Source organism: Symphalangus syndactylus, chromosome 10 (assembly GCF_028878055.3).
Source record: "Symphalangus syndactylus isolate Jambi chromosome 10, NHGRI_mSymSyn1-v2.1_pri, whole genome shotgun sequence".
Taxonomy (NCBI): domain Eukaryota; kingdom Metazoa; phylum Chordata; class Mammalia; order Primates; family Hylobatidae; genus Symphalangus; species Symphalangus syndactylus.
This window is the reverse complement of record NC_072432.2, coordinates 73,092,097-73,117,883: the sequence shown is the minus strand read 5'-3', so window position 1 is coordinate 73,117,883 and position 25,787 is coordinate 73,092,097. Positions and strand designations below refer to the sequence as shown.

Below are 25,787 nucleotides of genomic sequence, written 5' to 3'. Positions count from 1 at the left end.
TGACATTTTTCTATTTGTCTTATAATTTAGACTATAGCAGCTGTTCAAACGCACATCCCTAGTTAGTATTCGTTGATATTAATGTTCTGGAAATAGCCAAGTAAGACGACATTGTTGTCGAGTTGGGACCACAGGGGCATGCCACCACACCCGGCTAATTTTTTAATATTTTGTAAAGATGGGGGTCTTGCTATGTTGCCCAGACTGGTCTCAAACTCCTGGCAACATAGATCTGCCTGCCTTGGCCTCCCAAAATGCTGGGATTATAGGCATGCGCCACTGCACCCAGCCTTTACAGATACTTGATTTAAAAAGGGTTGAGCAATATGTGAAATCTATATTTTCTGTTTTGTAATATTAGAAAAAACATTCTAATTCTTCCCAGAACCAAATTATTTGGCTTTTCAGTTGCACAGAAGGTAAGCAGCTTGCTTATAGGCATAGAGAGTACCACTAAAAAAATCAGGAAAAAAAATTGTATTCCCTAGTATAAGTTTATTACAGTTTGTTTTCTGTTGTTTACCTTTATTTTGGAAAATATAGAATAGATAAAACCTTCTCTTACAAATACCATCACTCAGAAATTCTAATAACAGACAAACTGAGTGACAAAGGAGGAATAAAGAAAATATGCTACCATAATTCTTTAAAATTTCACCTAAAATTTCTTAGCTAAGAAGTTATTTAAAGTGAAATAAGTGAGTCTTCATCATTTTAAAAATAAAATGAGATTCAAATATTTCCCAGAGGAAGTTCTTTCTTTACAAGATACCAACAGTTCATTGGATCTGACTCAAGCGGATCAAAGTTTCTTTCCCTAAATATTTTAATTTTTCCTGTTTATATTTTAAAATTAAAGAGCCCTTTTGTAGTGACAATCCAAAATTTTCTCTTCCATCCCTACTTTTTCATATAAAATTTTATCAGAAAAAGGTAGAAAAGATGTACGAGTAGAGATAGTAAACTGAATTAAACCATACTTAATCTGTTTTCAATTACTGTAAGCTTCTTTAAAAGGTAATTATTAAATGTTAAGACTACATAAATTTTTTTAAAGAATTCATTTTACTCCATTTGATAAAAAGCTTTAAGGTTCACCAGAAACTCAAAGCCATACATTTCATAAGATTAAAAGCAAGTGGTAAGTGTTGCTATATCACTATAAATGATCTGTTTCGGGGAAAAAAGACGATAAAAAGGGGAAAAAAATACTACCAGCCATGAGCTTGAGTAATGGACTTTTAGAAAAAGAAAATCAGACTCTAGTTCAAACTATAAATTGGGATGCTGCAGGATTCACTTTCTGTGCAACTACATATAAATTTGAACTCCTATTTATAAGTGGGTGGTTCCATAGTGAGGCCATGTAATGTGCAAAGATATTTAAGCAATTTATCAGTGATATTAAGAACTATTATCTAATGTGCTGCAGAATACTATACATTATACATGGTGACACTCTTAGAAATTGGACTTAGAATAATAATCTGTGTTCAAATGACACAGTGACTTCTTTTTTTTTCTTTTTTTTTCAGTTTTTTTTTTTTTTATTATACTTCAGGTTTTAGGGTACATGTGCACAATGTGCAGGTTTGTTACATATGCATCCATGTGCCATGTTGATTTCCGGCACCCATTAATTCGTCATTTAGCATTAGGTATATCTCCTAATGCTGTCCCTCCCCCCTCCCCTAACCCCACAACAGTCCCCAGAGTGTGATGTTCCCCTTCCTGTGTCCATGAGTTCTCATTGTTCAATTCCCACCTATGAGTGAGAACATGCGGTGTTTGGTTTTTTGTCCTTGCGATAGTTTGCTGAGAATGATGGTTTCCAGTTTCATCCATGTCCCTACAAAGGACATGAGCTCATCATTTTTTATGGCTGCACAGCATTCCATGGTGTATATGTGCCACATTTTCTTAATCCAGTCTATCGTTGTTGGACATTTGGGTTGGTTCCAAGTCTTTGCTATTGTGAATAGTGCTGCAATAAACATACGTGTGCATGTGTCTTTATAGCAGCATGATTTATAGTCCTTTGGGTATATACCCAGTAATGGGGTGGCTGGGTCAAATGGTATTTCTAGTTCTAGATCCCTGAGGAATCGCCACACTGACTTCCACAATGGTTGAACTAGTTTACATTCCCACCAACAGTGTAAAAGTGTTCCTATTTCTCCACATCCTCTCCAGCACCTGTTGTTTCCTGCTTTTTTAATGATGGCCATTCTAACTGGTGTGAGATGGTATCTCACTGTGGTTTTGATTTGCATTTCTCTGATGGCCAGTGATGATGAGCATTTTTTCATGTGTTTTTTGGCTACATAAATGTCTTCTTTTGAGAAGTGTCTGTTCATGTCCTTTGCCCACTTTTTGATGGGGTTGTTTGTTTTTTTCTTGTAAATTTGTTTGAGTTCATTGTAGATTCTGGATATTAGCCCTTTGTCAGATGAGTAGGTTGCAAAAATTTTCTCCCATTCTGTAGGTTGCCTTTTCACTCTGATGGTAGTTTCTTTTGCTGTGCAGAAGCTCTTTAGTTTAATTAGATCCCATTTGTCAATTTTGGCTTTTGTTGCCATTGCTTTTGGTGTTTTAGACATGAAGTCCTTGCCCATGCCTATGTCCTGAATGGTATTGCCTAGGTTTTCTTGTAGGATTTTAATGGTTTTAGGTCTAACATTTAAGTCTTTAATCCATCTTGAATTAATTTTTGTATAAGGTGTAAGGAAGGGATCCAGTTTCAGCTTTCTACATATGGCTAGCCAGTTTTCCCAGCACCATTTATTAAATAGGGAATCCTTTCCCCATTTCTTGTTTTTGTCAGGGTTGTCAAAGATCAGATAGTTGTAGATATGCGGCATCATTTCTGAGGGCTCTGTTCTGTTCCATTGATCTATGTCTCTGTTGTGGTACCAGTACCATGCTGTTTTGGTTACTGTAGCCTTGTAGTATAGTTTGAAGTCAGGTAGCGTGATGCCTCCAGCTTTGTTCTTTTGGCTTGGGATTGACTTGGCGATGCGGGCTCTATTTTGGTTCCATATGAACTTTAAAGTAGTTTTTTCCAATTCTGTGAAGAAAGTCATTGGTAGCTTGATGGGGATGGCATTGAATCTATAAATTACCTTGGCCAGTGTGGCCATTTTCATGATGTTGATTCTTCCAACCCATGAGCATGGAATGTTCTTCCATTTGTTTGTATCCTCTTTTATTTCACTGAGCAGTGGTTTGTAGTTCTCCTTGAAGAGGTCCTTCACATCCCTTGTAAGTTGGATTCCTAGGTATTTTATTCTCTTTGAAGCAATTGTGAATGGGAGTTCACTCATGATTTGGCTCTCTGTTTGTCTGTGATTGGTGTACAAGAATGCTTGTGATTTTTGTACATTGATTTTGTGTCCTGAGACTTTGCTGAAGTTGCTAATCAGCTTAAGGAGATTTTGGGCTGAGACAGTGGGATTTTCTAGATATACAATCATGTCATCTGCAAACAGGGACAATTTGACTTCCTCTTTTCCTAATTGAATACCCTTTATTTCCTTCTCCTGCCTGATTGCTCTGGCCAGAACTTCCAGCACTATGTTGAATAGGAGTGGTGAGAGAGGGCGTCCCTGTCTTGTACCAGTTTTCAGAGGGAATGCTTCCAGTTTTTGCCCATTCAGTATGATATTGGCTGTGGGTTTGTCATAGATAGCTCTTATTATTTTGAGATATGTCGCATCAATACCTAATTTATTGAGAGTTTTTAGCATGAAGGGTTGTTGAATTTTGTCAAAGGCCTTTTCTGCATCTATTGAGATAATCATGTGGTTTTTGTCTTTGGTTCTGTTTATATGCTGGATTACATTTATTGATTTGCGTAGGTTGAAGCAGCCTTGCATCCCAGGGATGAAGCCCACTTGATTATGGTGGATAAGCTTTTTGATGTGCTGCTGGATTTGGTTTGCCAGTATTTTATTGAGGATTTTTGCATCAATGTTCATCAAGGATACTGGTCTGAAATTCTCTTTTTTGGTTATGTCTCTGCCAGGCTTTGGTATCAGGAGGATGCTGGCTTCATAAAATGTGTTAGGGAGGATTCCCTCTTTTTCTATCGATTGGAATAGTTTTAGAAGGAATGGTACCAGTTCCTCCTTGTACCTCTGGTAGAATTCGGCTGTGAATCCATCAGGTCCTGGACTCTTTTTGGTTGGTAAGCTATTGATTATTGCCACAATTTCAGAACCTGTTATTGGTCTATTCAGAGATTCAACTTCTTCCTGATTTAGTCTTGGGAGGGTGTATTTGTCGAGGAATTTATCCATTTCTTCTAGATTTTCTAGTTTATTTGCATAGAGGTGTTTGTAGTATTCTCTGATGGTAGATTGTATTTCTGTGGGATTGGTGGTGATATCCCCTTTTTCATTTTTTATTGCATCTATTTGATTCTTCTCTCTTTTCTTCTTTATTAGTCTTGCTAGCAGTCTATCAATTTTGTTGATCTTTTCAAAAAACCAGCTCCTGGATTGATTAATTTTTTGAAGGGTATTTTGTGTCTCTATTTCCTTCAGTTCTGCTCTGATTTTAGTTATTTCTAGCCTTCTGCTAGCTTTTGAATGTGTTTGCTCTTGATTTTCTAGTTCTTTTAATTGTGATGTTAGGGTGTCAATTTTGGATCTTTCCTGCTTTCTCTTGTGGGCATTTAGTGCTATAAATTTCCCTCTACATACTGCTTTGAACGTGTCCCAGAGATTCTGGTATGTTGTGTCTTTGTTCTCGTTGGTTTCAAAGAACATCTTTATTTCTGCCTTCATTTCATTATGTACCCAATAGTCATTCAGGAGCAGGTTGTTCAGTTTCCATGTAGTTGAGTGGTTTTGAGTGAGTTTCTTAATCCTGAGTTCTAGTTTGATTGCACTGTGGTCTGAGAGACAGTTTGTTATAATTTCTGTTCTTTTACATTTGCTGAGGAGAGCTTTACTTCCAACTATGTGGTCAATTTTGGAATAGGTGTGGTGTGGTGCTGAAAAAAATGTATATTCTTTTGATTTGGGGTGGAGAGTTCTGTAGATGTCTATTAGGTCCACTTTGTGTAGAGCTGAGTTCAATTCCTGGATATCCTTGTTAACTTTCTGTCTCGTTGATCTGTCTAATGTTGACAGTGGGGTGTTAAAATTTCCCTTTGTGGTAACCCGACCTTTCTCTCTGGCTGCCCTTAACATTTTTTCCTTCATTTCAACTTTGGTGAATCTGACAATTATGTGTCTGGAGTTGATCTTCTCGAGGAGTATCTTTGTGGCGTTCTCTGTATTTCCTGAATCTGAATGTTGGCCTGCCTTGCTAGATTGAGGAAGTTCTCCTGGATAATATCTTGCAGAGTGTTTTCCAACTTGGTTCCATTCTCCCGGTCATTTTCAGGTACACCAATCAGACGTAGGTTTGGTCTTTTCACATAGTCCCAAATTTCTTGGAGGCTTTGTTCATTTCTTTTTATTCTTTTTTCTCTAAACTTCCCTTCTCGCTTCATTTCATTCATTTCATCTTCCATCAGCAATACCCTTTCTTTCAGTTGATCGCATCTGCTACTGAGGCTTCTGCAATCTTCGCGTAGTTCTCGAAACTTGGCTTTCAGCTCCATCAGCTCCTTTAAGCCCTTCTCTCCATTGGTTATTCTAGTTATCCATTCATATAATTTTTTTTCAAAGTTTTTAACTTGTTTGCTCTTGTTTTGAATTTCCTCCCATAGCTCAGAGTAGTTTGATCGTCAGAAGCCTTCTTCTCTCAACTCGTCAAAGTCATCCTCCATCCAGCTTTGTTCCGTTGCTGGTGAGGAACTGCGTTCCTTTGGAGGAGGAGAGGTGCTCTGCTTTTTAGAGTTTCCAGTTTTTCTGCTCTGTTTTTTCCCCGTCTTTGTGGTTTTATCTACTTTTGGTCTTTGATGATGGTGATGTACAGATGGGTTTTTGGTGTGGATGTCCTTTCTGTTTTGTTACTTTTCCTTCTACGAGACAGGACCCTCAGCTGCAGGTCTGTTGGAGTTTACTAGAGGTCCACTCCAGACCCTGTTTGGCTGGGTGTCAGCAGCGGTGGCTGCAGAACAGCGGATTTTTGTGAGACCACAAATTCAGCTGTCTGATATTTCCTCTGGAAGTTTTGTCTCAGAGGAGTACCTTGCCGAGTGAGGTGTCAGTCTGTCCCTACTGGGGGGGTGCCTCCCAGTTAGGCTGCTAGATGGCTGAATAGGAACAGCTCTGGTCTCCTGCTCCCAGCCTGAGCGACACAGAAGACAGGTGATTTCTGCATTTCTGCTTGAGGTACTGGTTTCGTCTCACTAGGGAGTGCCAAACAGTGGGTGCAGGACAGTTGGTGAAGCGCACTGTGTGCGAGCCGAAGCAGGGGGAGGCATTGCCTCACTCGGGAAGCGCAAGGGGTCAGGGAGTTCCCTTTCCTAGTCAAAGAAAGGGGTAACAGATGGCACCTGGAAAATCGGGTCAGTCCCACCATAATACTGCACTTTTCAAACGGGCCTGGAAAACGGCACACTAGGAGATTGTGTCCTGCACCTGGCTCGGAGGGTCCTATGCCCACGGAGTCTCACTGATTGCTAGCACAGCAGTCTGAGATCAAGCTGCAAGGCGGCAGTGAGGCTGGGGGAGGGGCGCCCGCCATTGCCCAGGCTTGCTTAGGTAAATAAAGCAGCCAGGAAGCTCGAACTGGGTGGAGCCCACCACAGCTCAAGGAGGCCTCCCTGCCTCTGTAGGCTCCACCTCTGGGGGCAGGGCACAGACAAACAAAATGTCAGCAGGAACCTCCTCAGAATTAAATGTCCCTGTCTGACTGACAGCTTTGAAGAGAGTAGTGGTTCTCCCAGCAGGCAGCTGGAGATCTGAGAACGGACAGACTGCCTCCTAAAGTGGGACACAGTGACTTTTTAAGGGAAGGGAGAGGACTATGACAGACTCCATCAATCTTAAGACCTCAGCCTCCACAGAGAGCTTATTATACAGTGCGTTTAAAATTATGTGTATAATCTTGAAACAACAGCAGGAAAGAAAAGTAGCCAATGCTAAATAAAGTTCGAAATCTATACTAAATACATTAACAAGACAGATACCATTTACCAAAATCAGAAGATGGGGAGTTTTCAGCAGATTTCTCAATGGTGAGCCCAGCCAGCAAGAGTGCCAATCATAGCATGTCTCTTTCTTCCAAAAAACTCATCTAACTTCCCCCCACCCACAACCCTAGTTTACTTGAGATGTCTCTCACCTACACAAATTTTTAAGGATTTTATGTTGCATTGGTGATTGTTTTCACAGTGGCATCTCCCCAATGAGTTATCAAAAAATGCAGGGAGGAAGGTATGCTTAGAAGGTACAAAATGCCACAGCACTCATGGCCATAGAAAGAACAAGCAGTTGAAGACTTTATGCAGACTTAAACTTTTTAAGTCTGCATAATTCTTAATTTTGCATAATTTTATATCATTCTTAAATTAATTTTCAAATAAATGTGGATTAAGTGGTATTCTTCCTCCCAGCAAATCTACATTTATCTGAAAATTCATTAGAACTTAGGAGAGAAGCTTTTAATTGTTTTCCTCTCCTTTCTTAAGAGAGAAAGAAGATTAGGTTTATAGGCTATCTAGTATGATTGTTACACTTTTGAGCCATTCCAAATAAAAAATCCAAAGGATGTGAAGTATAATTCTACATATCTAAAATCAAGACTATCAAAAGAGAAAGAAAAATGAAAGACAGCTTGGAGATCTTAGCTGCTGAGAAAAGCATGGGATCTGAGTGAAATCAACTTAATAAAAGCTGAATGCAAATATTAGGCTATCTTCTGCATAATTTTCATGTTTAGGTTAATTTTCATGTTCATGTGAAATTCTAATTTCTTAGACATTGAAATTCTTGTGAACTCAGTAGGACTGTGTTCCAGATGTCATACTTTGGTGAGTCATTTAAATGCACTAAGCTAATAATAGCGTTCTCCAATGTGACCAAGAAAATAAGATATGTTACAAATTGTGGTAGAATTCCAGATGAAATTGCTGGGGGAATCTGCTATTGTATGAAATAAATTATTGAACCTTTTTGTTTTGTTTTGTTTTGAATACCAGCCCTAAGGATGTGCATGTTTTGAAGGCAGGGACCCGGAGCCAAAGCCTATCTAAATCAGCGTGGACAGTGCAATTGGGACTTTGTAATTCAACAGGTTTTACTGCCTTTCACTCACATTGCAAAGTGAATAATGTAAATATCACAGGAATGAGCTTCCTTTTCCCTGGCTTCATATTTCAGCTTAGACGACATCAATTAGTGTACCTCTCTTGTCACACACTCATTCACTTCTTCCTGGGAGAGAAGTACGTTTTCTCTTTGGTAGGTTTAGAAACAGACCCTCAGAATGTTCAGCTCTACCTGTTCTCTTCCTTTAATTTTTTGTGAATCTGCCAGCACATGGGAAAAATATTCTCCGGTATGCCCCAAGCTAAAGAAAATGTTGAGCAGAAAAGTCTCTCCTTCTGCCTGGGAAACCGATGAATTATCCATCACTGCCTTGGATAAGCCTGTGTGTGTGGTTCAGTAATAGCACATATAAGACAGACACCATATGTCACCAGTAAACCATTAAAATATTAAGTTCATGTGACTCAAAAATAAATCATCTACATGATAAGTGATCAATGATTCTGGTTTACTGTTGGAAAATAATATATATTAAATATATAGTTATTCGATATATAGTGTGAGGAGTTTTATTGAACACAGAAGAACCAAACAATTTTAACACAAGGAAAAAAAAGTTGACAGGAAATTACATAGAAACTAAATCATAAAAGATAATTTAAAGTATCCTGGCTGAGCAGTTTATGTAGCATAGTACACTGGAGTGGTGGTGGAAAAGTGACAGAAGAGTCATCCCAGATATATCATGATAAAAAACATGGATATGAAATTTCAAGTACTCTTAGGAAAGCAAAAAATGGAGTTGAGAAGCAAAGTGTATGGGAGATAAAATACAAGATGATATTGTGCATGTAGGGATTTTAGCCTGGAGGAAATGAAAGCTCATCAAAGTTTTCTCATATGGGCAGTAAAATAACCAAATCTATAGTTTAGATATATTATGATAAGTACTGAGTATAAACTTGATTTTATGAGTTAAATGTCTGAATATAAGTGCGAATTTGGCAGTAAAAGAGACTAGAGGCAGGTAGACAAGAGGCTGTTATAATCATCCATGCATGAGATAATAAGCATTTAGAGATGGTGGAAGATACATAGTAAATGAGGAAAGAGGTTAAAGAGACATTTTAAGGGAAGAATCAACACAGCATTGATTTGATTATTATATAAAGAGGAAAAGTAAAAGAACAGAAAATTAATTTTTGACAACAATAAAAATGATAATTATAACTATTATAATAGCTATTACTTATGTGGCATTTGTGTGTAAAGCAATGTCTTATAGGCTTTGCATAATTAATTTGCTTACTCCTCCAAATAAGGTAGATACTATTATTAGCTCCATTTACAGATCGAGGAAGACACTGGAGCATAAAAAGTGGTTATTTAACTAGTCACTTGTCTAAAGTCCAAGACCTAGTAAGTGGCAGAGTTAAGATCTCAATACAGGTGATCTAGCTTCCGCATCTACATTGGTAGTCACAACAGTATGCTAGGCTTTAGTTAGTATTCCACTTGAATAATCTCTCATTGCATTTCAATCAGCACAATTCTAACCATCCTAAAATATGCAAAAAATCAATACAACTCTAGTCATAAATACCATAAAATGTAATGGGAAAAAAATTGGTCAGAATAGCAACAAACTTGAAAGATGTAAGAAGAAACCTAATTTTTTTAAAATGTAAAAAAAAAGGAAAACTAGAAAGTTACTGTAGTCAGTTTGGACTACAGTAACGAAATACCATAAGCTGGGTGGCTTAAACCAACAAAAATTTATTTCTCACAGTTCTGGATGTTGGAAATCTGAGGTCAGGGTGAGAACAGGATCATGTTCTTGATTAAGGTCTCCTTCCTGACTTTATTTCTGGTCAAAAGACGGCCACGTTCTTGCGGTGTCTTCCTCTTCTTTTTTTTTTTTTTGAGACGGAGTCTTGCTCTGTCACCCAGGCTGGAGTGCAGTGGCACAATCTCGGCTCACTGCAAGCTCCGCCTCCCGGGTTCATGCCATTCTCCTGCCTCAGCCTCTCCGAGTAGCTGGGACTACAGGCGCCCGCCACCACGCCCGGCTAATTTTTTGTATTTTTAGTAGAGACGGGGTTTCACCGTGGTCTCGATCTCCTGACCTCGTGATCCGCCCGCCTCGGCCTCCCAAAGTGCTGGGATTACAAGCGTGAGCCACCGCGCCCGGCCTGGCCTCTTCTTATAATGGCATGAATCCCATTCATGAGGGCCAAACCTTCATGACATAATTATCTCCCAAAGGCCTCACCTCAAATAATATCACGCTGGAATCAGGATTTTAACATATGAATTATGGCAATACACAAATACTCAGTCCTTTCAAAACTGTTAATGAAAAATATCAAAGAGAAATGGAATAAGTGAAGATATACTGTTTATAAACAAAATGTAATACATTTAGTATTAAAATGCCATTTTTTCTCAAAATGAATCTATAAATTCCATTCAATGTCAATGAAAATCCTAGAAGAATTTTCCTTACTGACTTCAAAAGACTGATACTAAAATTTATATAGTTAGGTAGTAACATTAGGAATACCAAAAAAATTCTAAAACGTAAACTAAGGTGGGGAAAGTACCCTACCAACCACCAAGGCTTATTATAAAATCATGAAATTAAAAGAGTGATGGTGAACTTTAAGTAAACCCAATAATATTCTACACTTAATAACAGAAACGTTTAAGATAATGGTGAGGTAGGGGAATAGCGAGTTTAAGAATTATAGATAATATTTACACTGGGTAAAGTTTACACCAAATAATTTTAATTTGGCTGGGCACGGTGGCTCACACCTGTAATCCCAGCATTTTGGGAGGCCTAGGCGGGTGGATCACCTGAGGTCGGGAGTTCAAGACCAGCCTGACCAACATGGAGAAATGCCATCTCTCCTAAAAATACAAAATAAGCCGGGCATGGTGGTGCATGCCTGTAGTCCCAGCTACTCGGGAGGCTGAGGCAGGAGGATCACTTGAACCTGGGAAGCAGAGGTTGCAGTGAGCTGAGATCCAGCCTGGAGTGCAACAAGAGTGAAACTCTGTCTCAAAAATAAAATAAAATAAATAAAATAATAATAATTTTAATTATTTATTATTTGACATATGTATAGCCTTACAGTAACACATTATATGTGCATATTTCATAATAAGCTTTAACCTTGTCAAAAATATTAAAAATAGAAAAATGCTGTATTGACACAGAAAGTGACAAATAAATGAACAGAAAAAGTAAATCAAATAATATGGAAATCTGAAACATAGTATGATATTCAAATTATTTGATAAATGCTTTTGATACAATTGGGTAACCACATAGAAAAATAATATATTAAATGGCTGAATATACAACAGACAAAATAAATTTCTGAGTAAAGACTTCAAAACTATTTAAATATAAGATATATCTGTATAATATTTGGTTCAGATAGTATTTCTTAAACAAGATACAAAAAGCATTATCTTAGGATAAATTATTATTAAATTTGACTAACTCAATTTTGTTTCATTTGGAGAAAAATAATAAATAAAAGGACAATAATAAAATTGAAACATTCTAAGAGAATTGTAGAAGAAAATAACTACAAAACAACAAGGAATTGTTATCCAGAAAATTTTTTTAAAACATACAAACAAAAATAACAGAATGTCATAGACACTATTGCCTGAAAGAAACAGACTGGTTAACTCAGAAAAAAAAAAAATACCTAAAAATAACAGAGAAACAAACAATGGGCAAACAAAGAAATTTTTAAAAAATAAAAAGAGTAAAAATATCTGAATAAAAATGAAAATGAGCACACAATGTCCCCAAATTTATGATACAGCAATATGTGCCTACATTAAAAAAGGAGAAAGACCCAAAATAAACAACCTAATATTATATCTCAAAGAACCAGGAAAACAAGATCCAACTAACCCCAAAGTTAACAAAAGGAAAGAAATATTACAGATTTCAGAGCAGAAATAGGTAAAATAGAAAGCAGAAAAACAATAGAAAACATCAACAAACTAATAGTTTATTTTTCCAAAAGGTCAACACAATTATAGCTAGACCAAAAAAAAAAAAAAAAAAACACCAGAAGACTCAAATATAATCAGAAATAAAAGAGACATTGAAACTGATACCACAGAAATGGAAAGGATCATAACAGATGATTATAAACAAGTAGGCATGAATAAACTGGACAATCTAGAATAAATGAACAAATTCCTAAACACATACAACCTACTGAGAATGAATCCCAGAGAAATTATAAATCTGAACAGACTAATAATGAGTGGTAAGGAGGCTGAATCAGAAATAAAATGTCTCCCACCAAAGAAAAGCCAAGAACCAGATGGCTTCACTGATGAATTCTACCAAACATTTAAAGAAGAACTATTATCTTTTTTTCCAAAGTCTTCAAAAAATTAAAAAAAGATGAAGTACTTCCAAACACATCATACAAGGCCAGCATTAGCTTAATAGCAAAGCAAAGCAAGGCAAGGACACTAAATGAAAAGAAAATTACAAGTCAATATCCCTCACGAACATAAATGCAAAAATCCTCAGCAAAATGAAAACAAATTTAGCAGTACATTTAAAAGGATCATTCACCATGATCAACTGAAATGTATGTATCCCAGGGATATAAGAATTGTTCAGCATATGCAAATCTATAAATATGGTACACATCATTAAAAGAATGAAGGACAAAAAAAAAAACCATGTAATCATCTCAATAGATGCAGAAAAAGCATTTGACAAAATTCAATATTTTTTCATGATAAAAACTCTCAACAAATGATGTATAGAATGAATGTACCTCAACACCATAAAGACCAAATATGACAAAACCACAGCTAACATTATACTCATCAGTAAAAAGTTGAAAGCTTTTCTTCTAAGATCCAGAACAACACAAAGGTACACATTCTCACCATTCTATTTGGCACAGTACTAGAAGTCCTAGCCAGAGCAATTAGGCAGGAGAAATAAATAAAGCATCCAAATTGGAAAGAAAGAAGATAATTCATCCTTATTTGTGATGACATGATTTTATATATAGAAAACCCTAAAAACTGTTTCAAAAAGCTGTTAGAAACAATAAACAAAATCAGTAAAATTACAGGATGCCAATTCAACATGCACAAATCAGTAGCATTTCTATACACTAAAAACACAGTATTCGAAAATAAAATCAAGAAAGCAATTCTACTTATAATAGCTACAAAATATAATCAAATACTTAGGAATAAATTTCATCAAAGAGAATAAAGACCTGTACACTGAAAACTACAAAACATTGATGAAAGAAATTGGGGGAGACACAAATAAATGAAAAGACATCCCATGTTTATGGATTGGAAGAATTAATATTGTGAAAATGTTCATATTACTTGCTGTGGTTTGAATGACACGTTCAGCATGCACTGAAAAATTAATGCCAAATGCAATAGTGTAGATAAGTGGAGCCTAATGAGAGGAGATTAGCCATGAGGGCTCTTGTGAATGGATTAATGTCATTATCTTAGGAAGGGTTTAGTATTGCAAGAGTGGATTTTTTATAAAAGAATGAGTTCAGCCCCCTTTGGCTCTCTCCTCCTCTCTTTACTCTTTCACCTTCTGCCATGGGATGACACTGTAGGAAGACCTTCACCAGATGCCAGCTCCTCAATCTGGAACTTCCCACCTTCCAGAACTGTGAGGAAATAAACTTCTGATATTGATAAATTACCCTGTTGGTAGTATTCTGTTATAGCAGCATAAAATGAACAAAGACGCTATCCAAAGCAATCTACAAATTCAACGCAGTTGCTATCAAAATTCAAGTGACATCTTTCACAGAAATAGAAAAAAATGCTAAAATTCATGTGGAATCACAAAAGACCCTGAACAGCCAAAGCAGTCTTCAGTAAAAGGAACAAAGCTGGAAGCATCACACTACCTTACTTCAAAATATACTACAAAAATATAGTAAACCAAACAGCATGGTACTGGTTTAAAAGATGAACACATAGAACAGTGGGACAAAATAGAGAGCCCAGAAATAAGTTCACATACATATTTACAGTCAATTGATGTTTTGTTTTGTTTTTTTTTTTTTGGAGAAAGGATCTTGCTTTGTTGCCTAGGCTAGAATACAGTGGCACAATCACAGTCCTCTCTGCCTCCTGGGCTCAAGCAATCTTCCAACCTCAGCCTCCTGAGTATCTGGGACCACAGGTGTACCTCCATACCCAGATAATAATTTTTATTTTTTGCGCAGGTGAGATCTCTCTATGTTGCTCTGGCTGATCTTGAACATCTAAGCCCAGGTGATGAATTGATTTTTTATGAAAGTGCCAAGAACACACACTGAGGAAAGCACAGTCTCCTCCATAAATGGTGTTGAGACAACGGAATATCCACATGCCAAAGAAGGAAATTAGACCCTTATCTTATACTATATTAAAAAATCAAAATGTAAGACCTGAAATTGTAAAAATATTGGAAGAAAACATAGTGGAAAATATTCATGATGTGGGCTAGGCAATGATTTTTTGGATATAAATCCAAAAACAAAAACAAAAGGAACAATAGACAAATGGGAATTCATCAAACTACAAAGCTTCTACACAGCCAAGGAAACAATCAACAAAGTGAAGACACAACCCACAGAATGGGAGAACATATTTGCAAACCATGAATCTGAAAAGGGGTTAATATCCAAAAGATACAATGAACTCAAGTCAGTAGAAGAAGACAAATTAATTCTATTAAAAATCAGTGGGCTGGGCATGATGGGTCATGTCTGTAAGCCCAACACTTTGAGAGGCTGCGGCAGGAGGATCACTTGAGCCCAGGAATTTGGGACTGGTCTGGACAACATAGTGAGACCTCATCTGTATACAAATTTTTAAAATAAAGTAAATAAATAAATAGGCTAGTATCTGACCAGACATTTCTCAAACAAGACATAGAAATGGCCAACATATTTAAGAAAAAATACTTAACGAATCTTAAAAGAAATGTAAATTAAATCACCATGAGATATGACTTCATGCCTGTTAGCATGGCTATTATCAAAAAGACAAAAGATAATAAGTGTTGGCCAGAATATGGGGAAAAAGGAAACTTTGTACACTGTTGATAGAAATGTACGTTGGTGCAGCCATTATGAAAAACAGTATGGAGTTTCCTCAAAAATTAAAAATAAAACTACTATATGATTCATTTATTCCTCACTGGGCATATAAACTAAACTAAATCACTATATCAAAGAAATAGCTGCACTCCCATGTTCATTGTAGCATTATTCATGATAGCCAAAATATGGAAAAAACTTTAGGCTCCATCAACAGATGAATGGATTTCTAAAAACCTTGGCATATATGCACAATAGAATACTATTCAGACTTTAAAAAGAAAGGAATCTTGTCATCTGTGACATAGATGACCCTTGAAAACATTGTGTTGAATAAAATAAGCCAGGCCCCAAAAGGTAAATGAAATGATTTCACTTGTATGAGAAATCTAAACAAGCTGGATTCATAGAAGTAGAGAGTAGAATAGTGGTTAACAGTCTGGAGGATGGGGGATTAGAGAGAGGTTAAAGTATATAAAATTTTAGTTACATCGGAATAAATTGACAATATCTATTGCACGACATGGTGACTATAGTTATAGCAATGTATTGTATCCTTGTCAGTTGCTCAGAGAGCAGATTTTGTGTTCTCAACACACAAAAAGGATAAGTATATAAAATCATGTATATGTTAATTAGCTCAATTTAGCCATCTCATAATGTATTCATATTGCAAAAAACATGTTGTACACAATAAATCAGTGCAATTTTTATTTGTCAATTAACAAAACAACATGAGAAAGTATGCCATAAATCATCTATAACTCAAAAACTTCTTATAATGCTAGCCCCTTTATCATCTCTCTAGATCAAGCCACCATTTTTTTTGCGAAATAATAGCAGTAGACTTTTAATTCATAAACCAGCTTCTATTTTTCTCTTCTTCAGTCTACTCTTAAAACAACATTTAATCTCATTAAATCAGGAATTAGATTACAACAAATCAGAAATAAGTGTTTATTTCATCTCAATTTGAGACAATTCCATAGAATATAGGGTAATTATAAATCCAAGTTTGCCCACAAGACTACTGATTTATGTTTTTTGTCCTAATCCATGTATTAAAAATGCCCCTTTTCATTATTTCAAATGTTCTGTTAGATGATAAATGTATAGTTATTTGGTGAAATCCAATTACTGCTAAATCTTTTTTTCTTATCTTGTACCACTTTCCACCCCAACTATTCAGCATCAGCACCATTCCCTACATGTCCTTGCCTCAAAGATTTTTACTTGCATCTTCCATTTTCTCTGCCTGGAACCCAAACATCTCTTGTCTGTATCTGTCATTTCCTCAAGATTTTTAATAAAATTTCAACTTATAAGTGAAAGGTTATTTATAGTAACACTATTCTCCTCACACTTCCACACAATACACTCCATTCTCTAACTCTGCTTTATTTTTCCATGACAGATTATATTACCTTTTGACATCTAAAATGTTTGCTTATTTTTTCTCTTTACTCATCCTACTAGAATGGAATTACATTGAGAGCAAGAATTTGTAGTTGTTCACCTCCATTGGTGCCTGTCACATAATACGTACTCAATAGAAACATGTTTAATAAAAAAAAGAAAAGGCCAACTATATTGAAGAATATTATGGATGAAGTGATAAAATTTATGTAAAATATTAATACAGAAGGAAATGGTACTATATGCTAGTCCACACACAGCAAACTTTTGATGGTAGTTTTTGAGGAAGAAGTAAAAAAGAAAAATATGACTGGGAGTGGTGTCAATGGTCATTTCAGCCTTATCTGAAATACCTTTATTAACCTTTATTAACAAAAGATAGGGCAAGTATGAGCAGCTTGACAGTTTTAAATTCACAGCAGTGGAAAAACTAATACTTTCTTATTATTCTTCGCACTCTTCTGTATTTTGATTTCTTGAAAATGTTATATGTATCAATTATTATCCCTCTTATAAATTGAATAGCACAGAATTGTGATTTTTTTCTCATTTACTAGTTAATCGTTTGTAAAATCTTTGAGAAGGTGCAAATTGATTTGAAGGAAATGTTTATTAAACCAACATACGCTTTTGGATATTGCATTTAGTAAAAAATATTGAAGCTAAAATCATAAACTAGAAGTAAACAAATAAGGTTCCAGGGTGTTATTTTCTCTGTAATTGAAAAAGTACCTTTTATTTTAAATTACATTAGCAATTCTTACTAAATTGCTCTCCTAGTGTTGCTCCTGGCATAGCTCTTGCTAGCTCCTTGCTTTCACCCATCTCTCTCTAAACCTTACTCAATAAGCTCCTTCTGCCATTTTCCTGAGCATGAAAGGAAAATCATATATTACTGAAGTCATTTAACTTCCAAGTCTTTTCCTCATGAAGGCAATAAACATAAGAGCCTGCTCCACCAATCTCACAGAACTGACAATCTGTTTGTGAAAAGAATTTTATGAATTCTAAATCATTATATGCTCATTAGGTCTTATCATTATTCTCTAGGAAAATAACAATTCTCCTAAAATGTAGTGATAATTTTTATAGGGGAGAAGATGTGAAAGAAAATTAAAGTAAAATATAGGGGCTAATAGAGATAGATTTTTCCATTAACCCTAAATTAGTAACTAGACTAGTAACAGGGAATCCTGAGCTGAAGCTCCTCTCTAGGTCTTTGACACAAACTTCTCTTTTCTTCAGATTCTTTGGTAGTAATGTAAGATAAATATGTTTCATGTGACTCACAAAAAGTAATATATTTTAAATGTTTGTTTTTAATAACAATAATAAGGTACTTAAAAGTTTCCATTGATGGGAACTTTACTTGAAAACAAATAATATAGAACCACAATTGGATACCATGTCATTGCCAATAAAAATAATTTCAGCAGACCTGGAAAAGTTAAGCAATGGCTTGAGATTCTTATCTTTTTATCTTTCTGATACTGAAGAATCTATAAAAATCAAGCAACTCAAAAGAAATGAAAACTTTAAAGAAATTGTTTTTCAAGTATACACACAGAAATAATGAAAGATACCAAATTACATAGAAACATGTACATTGTAATCAGAAATACTTCAACTGGTGGCTACATTTTCAACAAATTACATTCTATGAAGAAAGGCTAAAATTATCACTAGATATGGTGATAATATCATTCTATCCAAAAAATAAAGTAGAATCTACTTTCAGTGATTTTTTTTTCTTTTTATGCTTTAGTTGCTTTCTAGAATAAAAAATATTTTGAATAGAATGAAGCAGTGGTATAAAGCAGAATGAATAGCACACTAGCAGAAAACTGATTTTTATGCATGTAGTATTTTTGTCTTCATTTACAATCAGTACCACTCAAATATCTGCATAGAATGACTACCATGTGCAAGACACATCATTACAAATAAAAGGTTTCCTTGTCTTCAACTTTGATACCTTGTGACTAAAACTTTCCAAAACTAGAATTTATGTTTTCAACACTCAATAATTAGCTATAGTTATTCCAAAACTATTTCTAGAATTTGACATACTGAAGCTTTAAACATGTCTATTTGAACTTCAATGTTACCAGTTTATGTCTTCAGTATATGGAATGATTTATCATTTGATATTAGTGAAAAATAATGTTTTTGTTTTTATCACCTGGTTTATAAGGCATCTACTACAAGAGGCTTGAAGTGCAGAGATTTGTCAGTTTGTCATTACATCCAAGGTGCCTGTCATAGCACCAGATAGTAAGAAGTCACACTGAATTAATAAATGAACAAAGTAAATTCCAAACTTTTATTGAAGTATTTAAAATACTTGATAAATGGAAAGATAATCCTTTCCAAATTAATTTAGAGATTCCATCTAATTGTAATCTACTTTCCCAAGAGGTCTTTTTAGAATTTTCCAAAGTGATTCTAAAAGTTATACAAAAAGAAAATAATAATTGCCAAGACATTTTTAAAAAGGATGACTAGCAGCAGGGTGCAGTGGCTCACGCCTGTAATCCCAGCACTTTGGGAGGCTGAGGCGGGTGGATCACCTGAGGTCAGGAGTTTGAGATCAGCCTGGCCAACATGGTGAACCCAATCGCTACTAAAAATATAAAAAAATTAGCCAGGCTTGGTTGTGCACTCCTGTAATCCCAGCTATTCAGGAGGCTGAGGCACAAGAATTGCTTGAACCTGGGAGGCGGAGATTGCAGTGAGCCAAGATTGTGCCATTGCACTCCAGCCTGGGCTACAGAGCAAGACTCTGTCTCAAAAACAACAACAACAAAAACAAACAAAAAAAAGCTTGACTAGTGGTGAGATATTTCTTCTATATTAAAAGCTAAATTTACAATTATCCAAAAAAGTTATGGTATATACATATTAATAGCATAGAATAGTTAGCCTGATATATTAGAAATTATATATACAATAAAAGTAGCATCACTAGAGTAAAAAAAAGTTTGATTTTTAAATATATTGTACTGAAAAAATTGGTTAACCACTTAGAAAAAATTAAATACTTTCTTCATACTTTATCTCAAAATAGATTTCAAGTGGACTAAACAAATGCAACAAATAGAAACATTAAAATCTGTAGGTAAGTGTTTGTTGAACTCTCAGAATGGACAGTAACTTTCGATTAATTTGTAAAGGAAGAAGGTCAACTGGTTTTAGTACATAAAATTTTAACACATCTATATGTCAAACTAATTAATAAAATTAAAAACAAATGACAAAGGTGAGGAAGACAACTGTTAACAACTATGAAACTTAACATATCCTTAATAAATATTGATATAAAATTAATTTTAAAAATAACTTTTCCACACCCAGTTAATCTACAATGACCATAATCAAATCACTCTCAAATGGGAAGTAAGTGATGAAGGCAACTATAAAAAATATCCAACATCACTAATGAAGAAATGTAAAATAAAATAACATATGATTTTCCACCTACTAAGTTTATTTCACCTGAGTGCAGGTGGGCTGAGTCTGAAAAGAGAGTCAGTGAAGGGAGATAGGGGTGGGGCCGTTTTATAGGATTTGGGTAGGTAGTAGAAAATTACTGTCAAAGGGGGTTGTTCTCTGGAGGGCAGGGGTGGGGATCAGAAGGTACTCAATGGGGGAGCTTCTGAGTCAGGAGAAGGAATTTCACAAGGTAATGTCATCAGTTAAGGCAGGAATTGGCCATTTTCACTTCTTTTGTGATTCTTCACTTGCTTCAGGCCATCTGGATGTATACAGGTCACAGGGGATATGATGGCTTAGCTTGGGCTCAGAAACCTGACATTCCTGTCATCTTATATTAATAAGAAAAATAACATAAAATAGTGTTGAAGTATTGGGGCAGCAAAAATTTTGGTGGGGGTGGTATGGAGAGATAATGGGCAATGTTTCTCAGGGCTGCTTTGAGTGGGATTAGGGGTGGTGTGGGAACCTACAGTGGGAGAGATTAAGCTGAAGGAAGATTTTGTGGTAAGGGGTGATATTGTGGGATTGATAGAAGGAGCATTTGTACAGTAGGTGAGAGTGACTGATGAGGAGAAAAACTGCTGTGAGGGATAGAAGATGAAACGCTAGCTGCTTTTTTAGCTACCTTATCAGCATAAGTGTTGCCCTGAGTGATGGGATCTGATGCCTTTTAATGGCCCTTGAAGCAAATGATTCCAGCTCCCCTTGGAAGTAAAGCAGCCTTGAGAAGAGTTTTTATTAAAGAGGCATTAATGATGGAGGACCCTTGCGTAGCAAGGAAACCTTTATCAGCCCATATAACAGCATGGTGGTGCAGGATATGGAAGGCATCTTTAGAGTTTGTATAAATATTGATGTGTAGTCCCTTTGCAAGAGTGAGGGCTCAAGTTAAAGCAATGAGTTTGGCTTGCTGAGAGGTAGTAGAGGGGGGCAGAAAGTATATGCGTCAGGTGTGAGAGAGGACATAGATTTTGGAAGTTATGAGAACTGTGGAGAGTGAGTTGAGCATAGTTTGTGTTTTGAGGGCCTCTTAAAGTATTAGAGCAGTGGCAGCCACCACATGCAGACATGAGGGCTAGGCTAAAACAGTAAGGTTAAGTTGTTTGGACAGAAAGGCTACAGGGCACAGTCCTGGCTCTTGTGTAAGAATTCTGACCGCAAAGCCCTGCACTTCAGCTGTGTGTACTGAAAAAGGGCTGGGATGAGTCAGGGAGAGCTAGTGTGGGAGCAGCTTTTGGGACTGTTTTTAAAGAAAAGAAAGGAGTGGGGAAAGGATTTAGGATTTATGGGGTTAGCTAGATTTCTTTTTGTGAGTGTATATAATGATTTAGTCAGGATGGTAAAACTAGGTATCTACAGGGGGAAGTACCTAACCATGCCTAGGAAGGAAAGGAGTTGTTGTTTTGTAGAAGGGGTTGGGTTTGGGAGATTAGCCAGACATGATCAGCAGGGACAGCATGTGTGTTTTCATGAAGAATTATGCCAAGATAGATAACAGATGAGGAAGAAATTTGGGCATGACTGAAGTAACGGGGGCTGTCCATGAAGCCTTGCAGCAGTACAACCCAGGTAATTTGCTGAGCCTGATGGGTGGGTGTCAGGGTCAGTCCAAGGGAAAGCGAAGACAGGCTGGGATGAAGAGTACAAAGGAATAGTAAAGAAAGCATGTTTGAGATCCAGAACAGAATAATGGGTTCTGGAGGGGTTGTAGAGGGAGGTATTGAGGATAGGAGAGTATATGGGTTTGGCACCACAGGGTGGATAGGCAAAACAATTTGGTTGATAAGGAACAGATTCTGAACTAACTTGTAAACTTGTCCAGTTTTTGGACAGGTAAAATGGGGAACTGTAAGAGTTTACAGGCTTTAAAAGGCCATGCTGTAACAGGCGAGTAATAACAGGCTTTAATCTTTTTAAAACGTGCTGTGGATGGGATATTGGTGTTGAGCAGGGTAAGGGTGATTAGGTTTTAATGAGATGATAAGCGGTGCATGATCAGTTGCCAAGGAGGAAGTAGAGGTGTCCTATACTTGTGGATTAAGGTGGGGAGATACAAGGGGAGGATGCGAAGGAGGCTTTGAACTGGGGAAAAGGGCGGCAATGAGGTGTGGCTGTAGCCTAGGAATAGTCGGGGAAGCAGATAATTTAGTTAAAATGCCTCAACCTAATAAGGTAGCTGGGCAAGTGGGCATAACTAAAAAGGAGTGCATAAAAGAATGTTGTCCAAGTTGGCACCAGAGTTGGGGAGTTTTAAGAGGCTAAGAAGCCTGGCCGTCAATACCCACAACAGTTATGGAGGCAAGAGAAACAGGCCCTTGAAGAGAAGGTAATGTGGAGTGGGCAGCCTCCATATTGATTAAGAAGGGGACAGACTTACCCTCCACTGTAGGAGTTACTGTAAGTGTCTGTGGTGGTCCAGGAGGCTTCCAAGGTGATTGGGCAGCATCAGTCTTTAGCTGCTAAGCTGAGAAGATCTGGGAAAGAGTCAGTCAGAGAGCCTTGGGCTAGAGTTCCAGGAGCTCTGGGAGTGGCTGCCAGGTGAGTTAGACAGTCCAATTTCCAGTGGGGTCCCACACAGATGGGACATGGCTTAGGAGGAATCCCAGGCTACAGGCATTCCTCGGCCTAGTGCGGCACTGAAGTAAGATCCTGGGGGAGGTGGTCCTGAAGGAATGCTTGACCTCTGCACCTTAGGCATTTTGAATTTCTTGTGTGCTGGAGATGTGGCTGGGGTTTCTCTCACAGTGGAGGCAAGGAATTACAATTCAGAAATATGTTGCTATTTGGCTGCCTCTACTCTATTATTGTACACCTTGAAGGTGAGGTTAATTAAGTCCTGTTTTGGGGTTTGAGGGCCAGAATTTAATTTTTCGAGCTTTATTTAATGTCGAGAGCGGATTGGGTAATAAAATGCATATTGAGAATAAGATGGCCTTCTGACCCTTCAGGGTCTAGGGCTGTAAAGCATCTCAGGGTTGCTGCCAAATAAGCCATGAACTGGGCTGGGTTTTTATATTTGATGAAAAAGAGTCTAAACGCTAACTGATTTGGGAGAGGTTGGATAAAGAAAAAGGAACATTAACCTGGACTATGTCTTTAGTTCCAGCCACTCCTTTTAAGAGGAAATTGTTGGGCAGGTAGGGGAGGGCTAGTTGTGGAATGAAACTGTAAACTGGACCGGGTGTGAGGAGGGGAGGTAACAGAAGGATTATAGGGTAGGGGAGTGGAGGCTGAGGAAGAATTGGAGCCTGATTCAGCCTGGTGGGGAGCAACCTGAGGAGCAGTCTGGGGAGGAGGGGAGAGGTCAGATGGTTCGGTAGAAAAGGAAGCTTGAAAAGACTCAGCGATGCCTGGGGTTGGGACTGAGGGGACAGGCAGGGAGGAGAAGGAGGTTTTGGGACGAGTTGTATTTGGAACAGAGACTAGGGAGGGACCGATGTGTAAAAGAATGCCTGGATGTTAGGCACCTTAGACCATTTGCCCATTTTACGACAAGAATTATCTAGATCTTTGGATAATTGGAAGTGGATGTAGGATGGAAAAATTGGAAGTGCCATTTTCTGGCTATTTGGAAACACTGTCAAGTTTGTATTGCGGTTAAGCGGCATTGCAGAAGAAAATAAGGTGTTTAGGTTTTAGGTCAGGTGTGAGTTGAAGAGGTTTTAAGTTCTTGAGAACACAGGCTAAGGGAGAAGAAGGAGGAATGGAGGGTGGAAGGTTGCCTATAGTGAAGGAGGCAAGCTTAGAGAAAAGAGAGGGTAGAGACACAGAGGGAAGGGGTCGGGGGTGCTTGCCCCCCAGGAAAGTGGTGCTTGCCACTAAGGGTGAAGGATCAAGGGAGGCATCCCCATGGTGATCAGACACCTCTGAAACGTGGGTGAATAATCAAACAGGTGTCCCCGCAGTGATTAAACACCAAGGGAAGACTGTCTTCCAGAGTCCGTGACCGGCGCCAGAGTTTTGGGTTCACGGATAAAACGTGTCTCCTCTATCTCTACCAGAAAAGGAAAGGAACTGAAATTAACAGAAGGGAGAGATTGAAGGATGGCACCAAGATTGAAAGGAGAAAGAAGTTAAGGGATAGTGAGAGAGGTTGGAGAAGAGAGTAAAAAGAGGCCGCTTACCAGATTTTAAATTGGCAAGATGTTCCTTGGGCTGGTTGGTCTCAGGACCAGAGGTCGTAGGTGGATCTTTCTCATGGAGCAAAGAGCAGGAGGACAGGGGATTGATCTCCCAAAGGAGGTCCCCCAATCCGAGTCATGGCACCAAATGTCACACGTGTCTGTGTGAAGAGACCACCGAAAAGGCTTTGTGTGAGCAATAAAGCTGTTTATTTCACCTGGGTGCAGACAAGCTGAGTCCAAAAAGAGAGTCAGCAAAGGGAGATAGGGGTGGGGCCGTTTTATAGGATTTGGGTAGGTAGTGGCAAATTACAGTCAAAGGGGGTTGGGGGGGGTCACAAGGTGCTCAGTGGGGGAGCTTCTGAGCCAGGAGAAGGAATTTCGCAAGGCAGTGTCATCAGTTCAGGCAAGAACTGACCATTTTCACTTCTTTTGTGATTCTTCACTTGCTTCAGGCCATCTGGATGTATATGTGCAGGTCACAGGGGATATGATGGCTTAGCTTGGGCTCAGAGGCCTGACAATGTCTATGTCTATCAGTAGGTTAGAGATTAAGTAAATTGTAAATCGTTCACACAGAAAATATTATACAATGATTAAAACTTATGTATTTGAAGAATAATTAATTACATGAGAAAAATCTAAGTAAAAAAAGCAGAATAGAAAATGTATTTCCAATATGACAAAATTTTTACAGGGAGAAAACTAAAAGAGGTACACCAAAAATGTTGCTGTCATATTCTAGGCTTTTTCTTCTGATTCGTTGTACATTATGTATTTTCTAATGTTCTGGAAGTAAATGTATTTTATTTTAATATTTTTAAAGGTAAAATGAAAATATAGACAAGTGATACTTTAGAATACTGGGTTTTATTTTCATCTCTGTATCCATACTGATATAAAAAAGGTGGCTAACTGCCAGTCAATCCAAGTTACAAAGAAGTTAAAACAGTAAATTTTCTTCCATTACATACAGTTAAGCATCAACATTCCTGTTGTCTTTATCTCTGCTATTAGTACAGCAGTGAGAGGAAACAGCATAGTCATGAATCTAAACTCAGGATGATGACTGACAATCTGTTGGTTAAAGAAACTCATTTACCTAGCACAAGTCTAAAGAGGGACCAAAGAACTAATTTATCTTTTGATATGGTCCCAATTCTAAATGAGAGAAGAAATGGCAATGCATTAGTCTATGTCTCTGATGTCACAGTTCTAATTAAACACATTACTGAGAAGATAAATCTTTGAGTACATCTTGCATAAATGACATATTGTTGTAAGTCTGTTAATAAACCATGAACAATTAGCCTGGGAACCTCTAGCACTCTTTTTTTTTCATTTTATTCTTACAAAATATTAAGTCTATGCAAATATTTAAAGAGTATATTTAGGGAATAAAAAATAGTGATGCATGGATGCTGACTTTTAAAATCTCTGTGTAACCTTCTCTATTTCGC

General features: G+C 37.2%; 2 long non-coding RNA genes across 5 annotated transcripts in view; one reads left to right on the top strand and one right to left on the bottom strand.

The window, feature by feature from the left end:
- Window positions 1–25,787, bottom strand: part of LOC134731639 (uncharacterized) — a 384,253-nt gene that overhangs the window by 14,464 nt on the left and 344,002 nt on the right. The window contains exon 3 of one of the 3 annotated variants that reach the window (XR_010114084.1): window positions 24,331–24,488. The exons of the other annotated variants lie outside the window; for them this stretch is intronic. This is a non-coding gene — a long non-coding RNA (uncharacterized lncRNA). The remainder of the gene's footprint in view (window positions 1–24,330; window positions 24,489–25,787) is intronic. 3 annotated transcript variants of the gene reach the window in all.
- Window positions 1–25,787, top strand: part of LOC129492314 (uncharacterized) — a 299,404-nt gene that overhangs the window by 183,156 nt on the left and 90,461 nt on the right. The window lies entirely within an intron of this gene.